The following is an 18,676-nucleotide window of genomic DNA, read 5'->3' on the forward strand; positions in this document are numbered from 1 at the left end:
AAACCAACCGCTACGTCTCAGTTACGTTCCACGGGTTTGAAATATAATTGCCACGATGTATTTGCCAGGGTGTATCCACGGGTTTCAAACAAAAACAATAGACTGTTGCCCGCAGAGCGTATTTTCAGACCACGACTCCGATTTTCAAAAAACAAATGAGTTTTGAATGAGAGAAAAACACCTGGGTCACGTTTGCCGAAGAATTCCACCGTAGATACGTGCTGAGTTCGAGTAGCCGCCAGACGAAGAAGAAAATAGCCGGATTCAATTCACGATTCCAAGCAAACTGGCCAGCCAAAAAAATCCCGCTCCCACGAAACAGTCACCGCCACAAAGTTAATTCCTTGGAAAAAAAATGATCATGCAGGGGAAGAATCCATTTCTGTATCGAGATGGACGACTGTAAGCTTTTATCACAGCGAGCAAAGCCGAGGCTAAGACTCAGTGAAGGCTACCTGGCTTACAGAGGGCTCGACCTTAGAAAGGACTCAAGAGATTAAGATGCAGAGAGAATAACTGTTCAGGAAATCTCTTAACTTGGCTCTGATACCATAAAAGAATGTTGAATGAATTAATTTCGAATGAGCAAACAGTTCAATCATAATACAAAGATATTTACAATAATAGAAACATCAGGTTTCTATGTAGAATATAGAAACACTCAGTTTCATCTAAGAAACTGCTAAAAGAATACAAATAGCAACAGCTAAATACAAATAGCAACAGCTAAAAGGAATGAGCATTAAATACTAAATAGGAATATTCTAATAGAAAGACAAAACAACCAAACTTCGACAAAACAAGAAAGCATTACAACAAGAATATAAAGATCTTGTTGATATGCATTATAAAGAAGTAATGGAAAAGGATGAAGAAATTTCTCGCCTCAAGGACCACATTGAAAAATTACTTGCACAAGTGAAGAAGATGAAGATCACAAAGAAGGAATTCAAGAAACACCTGCCAGAACAAGAAGAGGAAAGTCTAAGTTTAAAGAACCTTAATAAAAATATATTAGAACAAATCAAAAGTTCAAAAGATAAAGAGAATGATACAAGGACAAAGTCAACATTTTAGAAAATGACGAACTTTCATGCCTAAGGAATCATAATCAAAACCTTCTTACGCAAATAAAGAAGCTTAAAAGTGACAAGAAGTTGCTAAAAGACAAGTTAGAACAATTTAATCAAGAAGTATCGAAGTCTCTAGTCGTAACAATCCAAGTTGAAGATAAGGTAACGAATACCGATCTAGTCAATCTCACAATGTAATGTTCCAAATAGAAATTTTACAACGATAATCAAAGACATGCACAGAAATAACAACACAACAAATTTCAGCAAACACCCATAAACAAAAAAATGCTTCAGAACACCAAAATGGCCAATTTTATTATATGTAAACTGCTGGAGTACAATAAAAATTGGAAGGAGTGCACCTGGGCTTGCTCAAGGCAAGCTACAAGCCCTAGGTGATCAATCTCTCAATGCCCAACTGCTGCAATAGTTTGTCCCTCCAGAAATCTGCGTTGGTGCATTTTTTCTACATTGCTGGCTGACTTGGCCCCTTGATTTAGCCCCTCAAAACTACTCAATTTTTTTTGTAAATTTAGGGTTGTGATCCTTGCCAAAAACCCAGAAAAACCCAGAAAGGTTTTGCTCTAGTTTTGACCCTAAAAATTCGGCCCCAAATAGGTTGGTCCTTCTCCACAACCAGAAATTATTGCCTGTAGCAAAGAATGATGTTTGTTGCTCCCAAAATGCCAAGAAAATCCCCCCCAATTATCCGCCAACCAAAATCTGAGCAACCCAACTCCACAATCCTCTGCCCAAGTCTCCACTCACTTGACCCCCACAAATGACTGCGCATGCTTGTAGGTGATGTCGCAGTCTCTACGCCCAAAAATTCCACTCGGCATGAGGGACTCACTCTCCACTTGCAAATCCTCCTCCTTAACTCATAATTTAGCCAAGAAACATCCCAACAACAATACAACCTCCAACTCTGACACCAATCTCCCTCTATGACTGTGTGGCTCTCCCTTCCGTGTCTCAGCTGAACCAGAATGGCACAGTGCTGTGTGATGCCTCTCTCCCAGCCTCTAAATAAGATCAAAATCCTTCCTAGGGTGGCACGCAAGATCCATCGAAGAGAAGGTTGAGCTTCACTCCTTGGGAAGCTCTTGTGTTAAGCAACACTTGTAACTTAGATGAACAACTAGAGTAACAATGGATAATCAAATGTCAAATAGCCCCTAAAATGAGAGCCTCACCTCCAATTTATAGCTAGCCATCCCTCATGCTCCTTGTGGGCTACACCCATCAAATCCCCTCTCTCACCCATTTTGAATTCCTCCAAAGGGTGCGTATTCCTTTGGAGTGGCCCCCACTCTCCACTTCCCATCTAATTTCTTGGATTTTCTAATGTTTGGGGGTGGCACCTTTATAAATTTTCCTTTTTTCACCCACTTTTCCTAAGTTTATATGCCAAATATTTATTAACTGCCAAAAATTGCAAAATTGAGAATTCCCTTAGCAAAATTATTAATTGGGGACATGACAGTCCTCCCCACCAAAAATTGCTTGTTCTCAAGCAATGCCTAAACAAGTGCCCCTCTATTAGCTCACCCAAATGGCTACTGCAAATGATATCGGGGTCCCAAATGTGCCATTGAGTCATCCCTGTCCCCAACACTATCCTGTCATGGAGTCCCTCGATACTAGGACCGCAAGCCATCCTGGTCAATGTGAAGCACCCATTGCTCCACTCACTGTCCAACCTAGTATAGGCACCCAGAGCCCTTTGCATACCATCGGTAAAGAAAAGAAACACGATCATATAAAGCCATGCATGTCTCCCTGTGCAGCTGCTCTCTGAGTCATCCATCTCATGTATTCAAAGGGTGGGTACCCAAAGTTACAATCCAACTTCTTTGGAGATAAATCCTTGCTCGCATGAGCTTCCCCTGTTGGTCATCCCTCCATGCTGATGAAGTCCCCCATGCCAATAAAGAATCACTAAAATCCAATGGAAGGTCGGAATGATCTTCCCCTGTCAAACACAGCTCACCCCCAAAGGTAGTTGAACTGTCAAGTACTGTGATGCTAGGGTCCCAAGCCCATCGCATGAAGAAACTGTCCTGCAGACCCTGCGACACTCTGGTCACGACTAATTGTCTAACATGCTCGTGCTAGAGCCTCATCTCCTGCAAATCTCGGCCATAATATATGTGATGATTGAAGCTATGCCCAACCTGCTAGGAGTACTTAGCAATGCCCATGCTTATCACTTCATGGTTGGCCCCAATCCTGAACACCCACTTGCCTCGCCATATGATGAAGACCTCTGTGATCCCCCATGTTTCTACCTGATAATGAACCGGATCACCAACTATCCCGACCATTCTCAGTAAGTAATGGAGTGTCCCCGACATCAACCGGATCCCTAGTTCCCATAACCATACTAGAGGTCCACAACTCACACCTCATGGGTTGCCGCTGCGTAGCACTACTACCTACTAGAGCCCATTCAGTGCTCATCTTTGACCCCTGTATGTATACCATAGGTGGACCCCATGGGGCTCATTCTCTACAACCAGATAGTAGAGATTAGGATTTGCGTCACTCTTGACAAACCCCATCTTCTGCAAGTAGCCATCAATTCGACCATACCACACTCTAGGTGCCTGTTTCAGCCCATGCAAGGCTTTCTTCAATCTGCATACATGAGAATTCTTGTCATGTGTCTCAAAGGCTTTTGGCTGTTCAATGTATACCTCCTCTTCTATCACCCCATTCAGGAATGCCGTTTTGACATCCATCTGATGAATCTCCCATCCCATATGTGCTGCAAGAAATATCACGGTTCTAATAGATATATACCTGGGTATTGGGGCGAAGGTCTCTTCGTAGTCAATTCCTTCATTCTGAGCATACCCCTTAGTCACAAACTTGGCTTTGTATTTTTCCACACTGTCGTCTGTAGCGTATTTAATCTTTTAGATCCATCTCGAACCTACCACCTATCTGTCTTGAGGCCTTGGAACTACCTCCCAGACATCGTTCACCATTATAGAGTTGTATTCCTCTACCATCCATCCAACCAAACCTGATGTTGAGCAACCTCCTGAAAACTGGAAGGCTCCCCATCTTGAGCTACTAATTCTTGATTATTTCTGGCTGTTTTCGCTCTCTTTTATTGTTTCTTGGTACACCAATGAAATCCTCTGCATCTCGCAGAATCTGATGAAGTTCCCTATTTGTTCTTCCTTTGGTAGCAGGTGCTTCTGTTAGCTCCTCCTCCTCCTGTGATTCTTCCTGTTCCGAGGAAGAATTCTTGACTTCCATTGGTTGAAGTGGTTTGATCAACGACTCATCTTTTGACTGCTCCTCGCAAGGCATTTCTCGAGATTTTCTGAAGGCCATATCTTCCATGAACTTCACATCTCGTCGAACTACTACCTTCCTGCTCCTTGGAAGATAGATTCTATATGCCTTAGCGTTCTCTCTATATCCCACTAGATATCCTTTCTCTGTAGTTTGATCTAACTTCTTCCTTTTCTCCTTGGGTATACGACAATATGCTAGTCTCCCAAATATCCTGAAATGGTTGACCTCAGGAGTCTTTTCGGTGAAGACTTTCTCTGGAGTAATCTTGCCAATGCCCTATGAGGAGTTCTATTTTGAACATAGACTGCTATGTTGCATGCTTCTGCCCACAGGAATTTTGGCATATCCTGATCATACACCATGGCCCTAGCTGCTTCCACGATAGTCCTGTTCTTCCTTTCTGCTACTCGATTTTGCTCCGGATTGTAAGGAGTTGTCCACTCTCTTCTCATGCCCTCCTTAGCGCAAAAATCAGTGAAGTCCTCTCTTCTGATGCCCTCATGCTCTTTAGTCTATCCACCAATTTTCATGGCTAGAGCACATCCGATGCTACCCCAAATCAACAGAGTGCTCCTTTAGGACTGTGGATAAGGGCTACTTCAGGCAGCATATAAGGGCCTTCATTTACAACATATAAAGGCTCCTTCTAGACTGCGTATAAGTGCCTCTTGGATAGCGGATTAGGACCTTTCCTAACTGCGGATTAGGGCCTTCTTCTAGATCTTAATTGGGCCTCCTTCATATAGCGTAAGTAGCTTCCCCTTGACTGCGACTTACTGTGTATAGAAGCCGTCCTCTTGTCTGCGGCTAGAGCTCTTTTTGGGCTTCCTTTAATAGCGGATTAAGGTCTCTTCTAGACCTGTGACTAGGGCTCTTTTAGGGCTTTCTTTGACAACGTATAGAAGCTCCTCTTGGCTATAGATTAAAGCCTCTCCTTGATGTCTAGAAGAGCCTCCTCTTGCTGCATATAAAAGCCTCCTTGGCTGTGTAGATTTCTCCTCTTGACCTACAACGATGTCTCCTCCCTTTAGGACTGCGTATAGGGCTGCAATTAGGGCTCTTTCCTTTAGACCTCTCTTTCCACCAAAACCCAAACGAGTGGAGGGAGAGATCACAAGAGATGAGTGTGTGAAATGACTTGAAGGCCTCTTCTATTTATAATGCAATGTTGCGGATAAGATGGGGCAATTTGGTTGCTAGCCGACCTTGACAAGTTGTCAAATAATACAAATAAATTAATATCTTCATAAATACATGTCGGAATCGGATGATCTTTAGATCAATCCTACACCTCTCAAAGAGAGGAATCCATGAAAAATACTAGCTGTCATAAATAAGATGACCCACATGAAGTTTGGCCCTAGTTTCCAATTTTAACACTCCCTCTCAACTAGGGAGAACTCCATCGGCTAATCTATCTGCCAGTCCGTACTATCTCTGCCATCAATGCAGTGCCCTACACTGCTATGCTCTACTCTACTGAACTATGAAGAAGAAGAAGTGATCGAGAATGTATCATACCATTCTCTACTGACCTGAAGTCAATCCCATATAAAGAGAGTGTCTCATACCACTCTTACTGATCTGAAATCAGTTCCAAATAAAGAGTGTCTCATATTGTTGAAATTTCTAAGTCTACTTAGTTAGAAACCCTCCATGCACTTTATCTAATTTATTCCTACCTATTTGTTCAGTTACTTAACAAGTTATTTACAATGTAAATATTGAAAATAAACACTAGTGCATGCTCAACATATTATAGATCAACAATTGAAGGAAACAAAAACAATCACACCATATGACACCATTATTTTTGGACCAATGTCCCCGAAAAAACCCAATGTGGGAAAATCGGTGCAGCTATTTGAGGGTTTTCTTATTAAGCAATATCAGAGTACAATCTAGGTACCGAAACTAGCCTACCCAACAGAGAATTTCCTTGGCAGTAATAACTCTCAGTTTTTGACAAATTTCCCGGCTGAAACCCCGGATAATCCTTCCGGCAGCTCCTTAGCTACAATCTTCCTTAGAAACCCCAACGTTTGCCCTTCCTAGACTGCGTCAACCCCTATCTGCCTAGCGTTGGCCTTGTGTCACCCTGAATGGGCCTGCGTCAGCCTTAGGAGGCCCTATGTTAGCCTTCTGGCCCTCTGCGTCAGCAACGCTGGCCTCTCTGTGGCTTTGCGCAACTCTTGGCTACCTCTCCTTGGCCCTGCGTGAGCTCTGGCTGCTACCGTGTCACTCTCCCCAGCTACTACGCTGCTTTCCCGACACTATCTCTACCTCTCTGTCTCTTTGTACTCAATGCCCCTCAGCTGCAACTCCTGATCACTGATTCTATCTCTTAGCAAACCCCGCTCTAGAGAATATAATGACTAGTCACTCTGGTGTATTCTCCAAGTGACCCTCAAGCCTCCTCTTATACTTTTCTTGTTGACATATCAATGGCCGAGATTAAGTCCCTAATCAATGACTAAGTTTAGGTTTGGCTTGATCCATGTCTTTTGGACCATTCTAACACAGTTTCATATTAATACACTTTTAATTTCCCTAAGTTTAGACTTAGGGACTCCATTAAAAATATTAATTATTTTAATATCTCCTGAACCGTTTAGAATTTGCCCAAACCCTTTCTGGGTATTGGAGATCTCATGTGCCCCAACCTCTCCACCAAATTTCGTGGCTAGAGCACATCCGATGCTACCCCAAATCAACACTCGCTCTTAGCGAGGAGTGTGCTCTAGTAATACTCCTCACTATCACCCTGATCATTCGGCATCGGTCCCTGTGCTGATGGTAGGCCTGCTGCCCACCATCTTCTGCACTGTTGTATCTTGTTCTACTGCCCATGGTTCTGCCACTGCCACTGCGTCATCTGTATGACAACTCCCTCTGCATCCGTGCTACTGTTGGTCTTTTCTCCCATCACTTCATCCACACTGCACCTCCTCTCATCATGTTGCCCATTGCTGCACTGCAACTCAGTCACTGAGAAGTAACTGATCTCCCAACTCTGACCTCTCTATTGGGCTAGAGACCCTCCTGATGTTGAAGCTCCCTCTGCTACTGACAAGTGCTCCCTCTCTGACCTCTGCACTGCTGCAACAACTCCCTACATCTCGCATTGTTGCACACCTCTCTGTGTCATCCTGCATTGGTGCAACACTCCTGTGCCTCTCACACTGCTGCAACCTGCTAGCCTCGTGCTGTCTCGGGACTCCTGCACTATAGCTCTCTCTGCTGCCCGATCCGCTTCCATCTCCACCCACATTATCCAGTCCTGCTACTCTTCTTCAGGGCTCTCGTAGCAAGGTCTAATCCAAGAGGCAGGGTACCTCGAGGATCCTGCCCCTCATCGCCTGTGTTCCTCCTGACTACAGCTCGATGTCTCCCCACTTCCGCTCAAGTGGCGCGTGTGCACTCATGGCACAGTCATCGTTTGAAAAAACTTTCTTCTCTGCACTTGCTGGTGTTGCCTTAGTCTCGTAAGACTCTCCCTTACTCTTCTTCCTTGGACACTGGGTCGCATAATGACCCAGCTTCCCACAGTGGAAGCACTTGATCTTGGAGAGATCTTTCTTCTTCTGCGTTTCCTGCTTTCTCTCAGATGCTAGGGCAACATCTTCCTCCTCCTGCTTGACTTTGATCCCCTTGTTGCTACTACCTGTCTTTGACTGCCGTTTGATCTCTTCCTGGTGAAGAGTAGCCCATATCTCATCCCACGGTAGAAGTGTTCCTCTCCCCAGTATACTCTGGACAAATACCTCTTAGTCTTCTGAGACTGCATTCAGGACCGTCCTCACCATCAATTCTTGATCCGACTTGGTTTCTATAGCAGTCAACTGATCTCGGATCTCATTCAGTCCTTTGAGGAAGGTGTCAATCAGTTCTCCCTTCTTCGTTTGATACGACCTCCACTAATTCTCAAGTAACATTCTTCTTTACACAGAAGTATGCTGGTACAATTTCTTGAGGGCCTCCCACATCTCATATGCCATTTCCTTCTCGGCAATGTGTGGTACTACATGGTCCTTGACCCCATCAAGGATGATGCTCTTGGCCCTCGCCATTGCCTCCTCGTATTTGTCGTTATCATTGAGGCCGAATGGGATAGCTATAACCTTCAAGGCGAAGTTCTTGACATGATTTCCCTAGTAACATATTCCATTACTTCTTGTTTTGTGAGTATCAGGTCAACCGTTTTCTTCCATGCTAGGTAATTAGATGTTCCAATGAGCTTATTGCTATCCTTACAGAAAGAACCCATATGACTTGAAGATTTAGACATGATGTAATAATATGATACTTACTTGAGACCAAGATTCTTCTTGATGATGTCTTCAATCTTCTTGATGCCTTCAAGATCTTTGAAGTGTCCTTGATAACAACTTCCAAAGTCCCTTGATGCTTCCTTCAAAGATGCCTTCCAAATAGATCTTCTTCTAGAGAGAGATCAACACTCTTCTTGAAGTCTTTCTCTCAGATCTTCCTTTGATGCAAGCTTGATGTAGACTTGATCTCCTTTAATGTAGAAACCCTCCTTCCTTGAGTCCTTTCTCAAATGATCCCTTTTGACAATCAATTTCTTCTTGAAGAGCTTCCTTTTTCCTTCCCCTTGACAAGTAACTAGTGTCCTTTCAGCTGCCTTCCTTGTTCACCTTAGCTCTGATACCATGTTGGAAAATGGATAGTGGCAACTATTAATCTTATTTTCCTTAACCTTGATATTTGCTTGTGAATCTTATTTATCTTCTTTATGTTCTTTAGTTAGATCTTTTCATCAAACAATATCAAGAACAATAATAACAACAATAGAGGACACAGATATTAGGCTCTCAGCCAGGGCAAAACCCCTCCAAAGGGAAAACCTGGAAACTATTCTCTTCTTAGAATCTACTTCAAATGAGATACAAAGACCCAAAACCTAGACCAAGTCCTTCTCCTAGTACTAAGCCAACCCTTCTTCAAATCCTCCCTTGATTCAACACCAAACAGCTACACATTGCAACTTTGACCTACCAATGTCAATATTGCTACTCAGCCTGCAACTTTGACCTGCCAGCGTTGATACTGCTACTTACCCTACAACTTTGACCCTGCAATTTTGTTCTTGCAGCTTCCAAGGAAACCCTAGATCAACTTCCTTTTGAGACCTTCCTGGAGTAAGACAACTCCTCCTAAGGTCAACAAGGTCTTGATAGAGTATCCTTCCTTCTAGCTACAAGATGTTGCACTCCGTCCTATTGCAACGCGATCCTGCAATTTCGACCTCTTGCTGCAACCCAAAAACTCTAGAATTTCGCACGTGTGAGAGAGATAGAGCCCAAAGCAAGATATTTTCGTGCTTCTTTCTTCTTCCCAGACCTTCACTCTCCTTTTCTGCATCTCCCAGCTATAGATAGAACTCCTTGTGATATCAAACTTGTGAGTGAGTGTGTCCCAAATGAGGTTGAACTGCTCCTTTATGTAGCCTTCTCAAGGAGTCAAATTCCCTCCTTTAGGCCAACTTGATGATGCCATGGCCGACTTGTAGTTTTGGAGTTTCCAGGACTTTCTAGACTCAAAAATAATTCCTTTTACGATTACATATTACCTGGAAGGGTTTGTTAAACATGACGTTGACTCCTTTGACTCAAGACAATAAATCCTAAGACCTGACAAACCCTAGAGGCACATGTGAAAATTCTATCACTGCAACAACTGATTTACTTTTACTACTTATTTCATCATAAGTTACTCATGAAATTACTTCAACAAACATTAAAATAAATACTGCTGCAGATATCACACTGTAATACAGAAACAAACATATGCACACATTGACATAGTTATTTTGGACTAATATCCCCGAAAAAACCCAATGTGGGAAAACCGGTGCAACAAGGGAGGATTTTATTATTCATCAATTTTCTAGTACAACAGGGTGCCAAACTGGCTTACCCACAGATAGACAAATTTCTAGCACTTCTTCTGAACCCAGCGTAGGCCCTACTGACCTCTGCGTCAGCCTACTGAGGCTTTGTGTAGCCTCTCTGGCCTTTTGTGTCACTCCTACAGCCTCTGCGTGGATGATGCAGACCCTTCTGGCTCTACGCAGTCTCTGCTGCCTCTGTGTGGCTTCCTCTAGTTCTGCATCTGCCTCTTCTGACTTTGCGTTGATCCCCTGTTTCTTTGTTCCGTACTTGCTGCCTCTTGACTGCTCTCCAGACCATTGGTTCAATTTCTCAGCAAACCTCGCTCCAGAAATTGAACTGACTGGTCTCCCTCAGTGTGTTCTCCAAGTGACCCTCAAGCCTCGTCTTATACTTTCCTCGTTGACAAATCAACGACCGAGATTAAGTCCCTAATCAATAGCTACGATTAGATCTGGCTTGATTCATGTCTTTTTGACCTTTCTAACACAGTTTCATATTAATACACATTAATATTTTATTTTCCCAAAGTTTAGACTTAGGGTCTCCATTAAAAATATTAATTATTCTAATATCTCCTGAACTGTTTAGAATCTGCCCAAATCCTTTCTGGTATTGGAGATCTCATGTGCCCCAACCTCTCCACCAAATTTCGTGGCTAGAGCACATTCAATGCTACCCCAAATCAACATTTCCTCTTAGCGAGGACTGTGCTCTAGTAATACTGCTCACTGAGTATCACCCTGATCATCCGGCATGGGTCCCTGTGCTGATGTTAAGCCTCCTTGCCCAACATCCTTTGCACTGTTGCATCCTGTACTGTTGCCCATGACTCTGCTACTGCCATTGTTGCATCTGTACGACAGCTCCCTCTGCATCCGTGCTGCTGCTAGTCCTTTCTCCCAACATTGCATCCACACTGCAACTCCCTTTGCATCTGTGCTACTGCTGGTCCTTTCTCCCAACACTGCATTTGCATTGCAACTTCCTCTTCATTCTTGTTGCTAACACACTACTTCTGAAAGGGGTTCTTTACCATCCCCATCTTTTCCCTGAAGTAGTCAAATTTTGACTTTCCAAGGGCCTTGATGAGGATATTTGCCAATTGTTCCCCTGTAGGAGTGTAGCTCAACTGTACAGCTCCTCGTTCGACACAATCTCTGACAAAGTGACATCGGATATCAATATGCTTCGATCTATCATGGAATACTGGATTCTTAGAGAGTTTGATGCAACTCTGATTATCACACATGATCCTGGTCGCCTCCATATTTCTTCCGAATAGGTTTACCAATAGTTTTCTAAGCCATATGGCCTCACACAAAGCTGTGCTTGCTGCTATATATGCTAGCTCAGACGAGCTCAGAGCCACGAACTTTTGTTTCCTACTTCACCAGGAGGTCATTCCCGATCCAATGTTGAAACTGTACCCAGAGGTACTTTTCCGATCCACTGAACTTCCTGCCCAATCTGCATCAGTAAATCCACTCAACCTGATCTCCTTCCCCTTGGTGTATAAGAGCCCATAATCAACCGTTCCCTGTAAATACTTGAGAATGTGTTTGGCTGTTGCCTAGTGAGCCCTCTTTGGTTCCACCATGAACTGACTGAGGGTGTTGACAGTGTAGCAAATATTTGGCCTGGACTAGATACATCAGGGACCCTATGAGCCGTCGGTATAGGGTGGGATCGACGTCCTTGTCTTCTGATGCATCAATCTTCTTCTAGTTGGTAATCATTGGCGTAGCCATAGGTCTATAGTCTCCCATCCCAAACCTTTTCAGGATTTCTGTAGCATACCTCCCTTGCCCAAGGAAGATTTCTCCTTTATGCTTCTAAACTTCCAACCCTAGAAAATAGTGCATTTGTCCTAGATCCTTCATATTGAACTCTGTGGCTAGATTCTTCTTGCAATCCTCAATGAGTCTGGATGATCCTGTCAGGAAGAGATCATCCACATATAATGCTAAGATAAGTGGCTCGTTCTCTATGACCAGATAGTAGAGATTCGGATCCACGTCACTCTTGACAAACCCCATCTTCTGCAAGTAGCCATCTATTCGACCATACCACGCTCTTGGTGCCTGCTTCAGCCCATACAAGGCTTTCTTTAGTGTGCATACATGAGACTTCTTCTCATGAGTTCCAAAGCCCTCTTGTTGTTCAATGTATACCTCTTCTTTTATTACCCCGTTCAGAAATGTCGTCTTGACAGCCATCTGATGGATCTCCCATTGCATCTGGGTTGCAAGAGATATCACGGTCCTAATAGATGTATACCTGGCTACTGGGGCGAATGTTTCCTCATAGTTAATCGCTTCCTTTTGAGCATACCCCTTAGCCACAAACTTGGCCTTGTATTTTTCAACATTGCCTTCTGCAGCATTTTTGATCTTGTAGATCCATATCTGTCTTGAGGCCTTGACACCACCTCCCAGACATCGTTTGCCATTATGGATTTATACTCCTCCACCATCGCATCTAGCCAGACTTGATGTTGAGATTCCTCCTTGAAGCTGACAGGCTCTCCATCCTGAGCTACTAATGCCTGATACCCGTCTGGCTGTTTTCGCTTCCTTTTAATGTTCCTTGGCTCTCTGATGAAGTTCTCTGCATCACGCAGAATCTGGCGAAGTTCCTTGTTGGTTCTTCCTCTGCCAGTAGGTGCTTCTGTTCGCTCCTCCTCCTCATCCTGAGAATCTTCCTGATCTAAGGAAGAATTCTTCACTTCCGTTGGTTGAAGAGGCATGACCAACGAATCCTCTTTCGACTGCTCCTCGGAAGGCATTTCGCAAGATCTTCTAAAAGCTTTGTCCTCCATGAACTTCGCATCTCGTCGTACTATTACCTTCATGCTCCCTAGAAGATAGATTCTGTATGCCTTAGCGTTCTTGCTATATCCTACCAGATACCCCTTTTCTGCAGTCTGATCCAGCTTCTTCCTCCTCTCTTTGGGTATGCGACAATATGCTAAACTCCCAAATATCCTGAAATGACTGACTTCAGGTGTCTTCCTAGTGAAGACTTTCTCTAGAGTAATCTTGCCCAATGCCCAATGAGGAGCCCTGTTCTGAATGTAGACAGTTGTGTTGCATGCTTCCGTCCACAGGAATTTTGGCATATCCTGATCATACAACATGGCCCTAGCTGCTTCGACAATAGTCCTATTTTTCCTTTCTGCCACCCCATTCTGCTCCAGATTGTAGGGAGTTGTCCTCTCTCTTCTGATGCCCTCCTTAGCGCAATAATCCGTGAAGTCTTTATGGACATACTCTCCACCATTATCTGAGCATAAGACTTTTATTTTCTTACTTGTCAGATTCTCCACTAGAGCCTTGAACTCCTTGAGTTGACAGAAAACCTCATCCATGGTTTTCAGAAAATAAATCCAAGTTTTCCTTGAGTGGTCATCAATGAAAGTAAGGAAATACTCGACACCGCTGAGAGCTTTGACGGACATAGGTCCATAGATATCTGAGTGTATCAATCCTAGTACACTCTTGGCCCAGTGGTTGCTCCTAGGAAATTCTGCCTTGGCATACTTTCCTAGAGTGCATCCTCTGCATATATCATCTCGTTCTGTACTCAGATCCGGAACTCCTATTACATTGCTCTCGAGAATTCTCAGAGCTCCATGGTGCAAGTGACCCATCCTTCTGTGCCATAGTTCGTTCAAGTCTTTGTCCCCAAGACTACCTATTAGTGCCATTGGAGATTCTAGTTGTAATCTATACAACCGATTACTTTTGATCCTGATCTGCACTTTCTTTTTCTAGCTCGGTTGTTTGACGTATACCTTTTCCTTGACGAAGTAGACATCATAGCCCTTGCCTTGTAGTTGTGACACAGAAAGTAAGTTCATCCTCAATCCTAGTACATGCAGCACATTTGTGGCACGGAACCGCTCTCCCGATTCTGTCTGAAAAACTATGGTACCCTTTCCTACTGGAGTACACTTTGCTTTGTTCCCCATGGTGATCTGAAAGTTCATCTTCTCTTCTCAATATTCTGAGAAACACTCCCTGATTCTCGTCATATGCCACGAGGCTCCATTGTCTATATACCATACTTCTGATGATGCGGCACTAGTCATGCACACCACTTCTTCTTCCAACCTGGAAGCAAACATAGAGAAATCGAAATCTCTCTCTCTTGTGCATTCTTCTGAAAATCTGCGTGAGTCCCCTGAGGTGGATGCCTCTGCATCATCGTCTCGGCCCATAATTGATTTTCCTTTTCTGTCTCTGATTATTCGCTCTCAAACCATGTGAAAATTCTATCACTGCAGCAACTGATTTACTTTTCTTACTTATTTCATCATAAGTTATTCATGAAATTACTTCAACAAACATTAAAATAAATATTGCTGCAGATATCACACCGTAATACAGAAACAAACATATGCACACATTGACACAGTTATTTTAGACTAATGTCTCCGGAAAAACCCAACGTGGGAAAACCGGTCCAGCAAGGGAGGATTTTATTATTCAACAATTTTCTAGTACAACAAGGTGCCAAACTGGGTTACCCATAGATAAACAAATTTCCAGTTCTTCTTCTGAACTCAGCGTAGGCCCTACTAACCTCTACGTCAGCTTGAAACCCTCTGTGTCAGCCTAAAACCCTCTGCGTCAGCCTATTGAGGCTCTGCGTAGCCTATCTAGCCTTCTGCATCACTCCTGTAGCCTCTGCGTGGATGACGCAGGCCCTTCTGGCTCTATGTAGTCTTTGCTGCCTCTGCGTGGCTTCCTTTGGTTCTGCGTCTGCCTCTTATGACTTTGCGCTGATCTCCCGTCTCTCTGTTCCGTAGTTGCTGCCACCTGACTGCTTTCCAAACCACTAGTTCAATTTCTTAGCAAACCCTGCTCCAGAAATTGAACTGATTGGTCTCCCTCAGTGTGTTCTCCAGATGACCCTCAAGCCTCCTCTTATATTTTCTTCGTTGACAAATCAACGACTGGGATTAAGTCCCTAATCAACGACTAAGATTAGATCTGGCTTGATCTATGTCTTTTGGACCATTCTAACACAGTTTCATATTAATACACATTAATATTTTATTTTCCCTAAGTTTAGACTTAGGGTCTCCATTAAAAATATTAATTATTTTAATATCTCCTGAACTGTTTAGAATTTGCCCAAATCCTTTATGGATATTGGAGATCTCATGTGCCCCAACCTCTCCACCAAATTTCGTGGCTAGAGCACATTCGATGCTACCCCAAATCAACAACACAAAGAACATGCTTTTACTTAGAAGACCATCAATAATGAACATGAAACCCATGCTTTAATAATAATAACTTTTTCTTTTCTTTTTTTGCTTGTTACATAGGATACATATTGAAATGAGTACAACAATTATGAAGACTGAAACTAGTTACATTTATCAACACCCATGACTATCAATGAGATGAAGAATGGCTAATTCATTGGATTCTCGGCCCCTTGTCTAGTCATTGTTTGCAAGATGATATGAGCATCTTCCTCCTCTTCTATACCTGAAGCCAAACTTCTTTAATTTCAAAAACCTGATGCCTCTCCAATATGTTTCTTGTATGCTTGACTATTTCCTTTATGGGAGCTAGTAACTTTGCATTATTTATCCAACCTCCTATATCGAGTTTTTCTGTTTTTGTTTTTGTAATGGTATCTAGGGCAATCGACAACTGGGCCAGGTGCATACTTGCATGACATAAGTTCAATTCTGAATGCTACCACTATAACCTTCAGGTGTCCACATACATTTCTTTAGCAAGCACGTGTTAATTGAGGGGATTTGGACCTTGGATCTGATAGTTTACATAATACTTCATAACACGACCATCACTAATTAAGCTGACCCCTGGGGGCTACCTATTATATTGACTCTTGAGAGTTGGCTGAGGAGACGTTGAAATTTCTTTAACACCTTCACTTTGAGGGGCCTCTTGTTGACTTTTCTATCATGGAGAACTTTATGGCTTCAATTGGTTTGAACTCCTCGTTTTTTTCTGTTGTAGGTGATACCCTTAGACTCGTTAGCACACATTTGGTTGATCTCTTCTAGCATTGCCATTTCACCAAATAGCTCTATTTCCCTGTAAACTTGTATTGTGTTTACTTGTGATTGTTGACTTTCTTCGTTGTGAAAATCTCTTTCTCCAATAGTATGTTTCATGTATCCAGATTCCAGAGATCCTGTGTCTTTTGACCTTGTGCTTTCCCAATAAATTGCACAAGTTTCTTAGGCATGGAAATAATTACAAGGTCTATGAAGGTATGGATGTGAATGCTCCACCATATTGGTTAGTTCTGATGAGTTGAGAGACCTTTGTTTAGGTGGTGGTCCTTGAAATTCTTTCCTTGGTGGAAACCTGTTTTATAATTGACCCTTCTCTAGCTGCAAGAACTTTTCCTAAATAGAAGTTTGATTCTTGGTGATGGTAAGCGCTAGTTCTTTGAATTTTTTGACCAAGAATGGTAGAGGTTTTGGAGAAGATCAAGGAGGTGTTGAAGATGGACCCTCTTGCTTGTATTCAATCCATGCTTGTGAAGGTGATAGAATATTCAGCCTTGTTGGCAACACCCTTTCATCCATGCTCTTTGTCTATGCTTTAGCTTCAACCAATGTGTTGGGCTTGGCTCCATTCAGGAAGAAGCTAAAGTGACCATAGATTGCATTCATTTAATACATTAATATGGTTTCTAGAGTAGATTGGTGTTTCTGTGGAATCTCTTGTACAAGCTTATCAAATCTAATGTTAATTTTTAAATTCATCAACAGATTTATTTTCATTTCTTTTAATATTGGTCAAAGCATTCAACAGGAAACAAACATCCTTTTTGTTAGCCCATCTATTAAAGAATGAATCACGACAAGCATTAAACAAATCAACGCTACTATCAAGCAACTTAGGAACCATTTCCTAGCATCTGTCTTTAATGATAAAGCAAAACATTTAAATAAGACATCCAAATGGCAAACTGCCAAGGTGGTCATATGCTCTATGAACACATCCCAATGTTCTCTAGCCCCAACAGCAATGTCCCCACTGAAGTTAGGCATTTTTTTTAATGAGGCTGGCATGCCATGTGGTTGACCTGGAATGTTAGTGAAATCAAAAGGTTTGAATAAATTTGTCAACCATGGAGCAGCCATTAAGATCTTGAGCAAGAAAATAACTTTCAAATAGTCTTCTTATGTAACTTAAAGCTTCAAAGCTTGATCTATTTGTTTCTTCCTCAATCTGTGTTTTGTATTTTCTTCTGATAAACAAATTTAGGCTTGGGGACCTGAAGAAGCTTATCTTGAGGGCTTCTTCTTGTAGAGTACCTGTTTGTTGTGTTTTGTTATTTGGAGTCACCAGATAAGACCTATCAAATTAATTGTACAATTCTCACAAAGGTACTGTTAAACACACATGGGAGCGAGAACAATATGAATGATAAATCATGAGAGTACAATTTTTATTAACAAGAGATATACTTTTATAGTACAATATGTGACCGTTGGGTTTCACATCCCAAGGTCTCTTGGACTCCTTTTGTCCATTCGGCTTCCACACTAACCCATTGAGGATTAGGTGTCCAACAGGTACAATACAAAAGAAAAACTTACCCATCAAATGCCGTTGAATAGCCATGGTGATAGACACCTCCCCAACAACAGTGCCAAAAAATGTTAATTAGGTGGTGGAAAGATTTACTCGAAATAATGTTGTTGAATAACCAGTGCAATTGACCACCTCTTCAGCAACAATGCAAAAAAATGTTAACCTTGAAGGGGATAATTCACACTTGTCACCATGAAATATAATGTCGTTGGAACATTGATGATTGACCTTCTCCTTGGCAATGATGACAAAAAATGTTACTGCCAGGATTAGTAGCCTCAACAAGGTCCGTTAAGCGGTAAGCACATGGGAGATGTATCAAGTTTCAACTGTCTCTTCATCACAATCTCATCTCACTTTATGCCGACTCTCACAATGCCACCGGGGGTATCCCAATAACTAGCTTGCTTCAGCAACAAGTAGACCAGTGCCTAGATACCCTAGATTATGATGAAGGTTAGGAGTTACTTAAACACAAGTGCTAAATATGATATATAAATGAGTAACGTAGAAAATATAAACCAGCACTTAAGAAACAGTGAAATACTTCAATTAGATACTACATTTAATGTGACAAGTTGAGGCAAGGGTTCATACCAATGTTGCGAACATCGGCATCGGGATAAAATCTGCAAGGGTCTGGAAAACGAAAAAATTGTAAAAATCAGGAAAATATCGATAAAAAGTCGGTAAACATTAGCAAAATTAAGATATCATAAAACTATTTTTAAAAATCGGCAAACATCGGCTAGGCCAAAAAATCGTGATTTCGAGATAA

At 42.3% G+C, this 18,676-nt stretch overlaps 1 protein-coding gene across 1 annotated transcript in view; it reads left to right on the forward strand.

Moving 5' to 3' along the window:
• The window catches only part of LOC149182191 (ABC transporter A family member 7-like), a 299,560-nt gene that overhangs the window by 181,378 nt on the left and 99,506 nt on the right, over positions 1-18,676 (forward strand). The gene's annotated exons all lie outside the window — the stretch shown is intronic.

Source organism: Pinus tabuliformis, chromosome 3_2 (assembly GCF_031772625.1).
Source record: "Pinus tabuliformis cultivar Carrire ecotype Pingquan chromosome 3_2, CPIR1, whole genome shotgun sequence".
Taxonomy (NCBI): Eukaryota; Viridiplantae; Streptophyta; class Pinopsida; order Pinales; family Pinaceae; genus Pinus; species Pinus tabuliformis.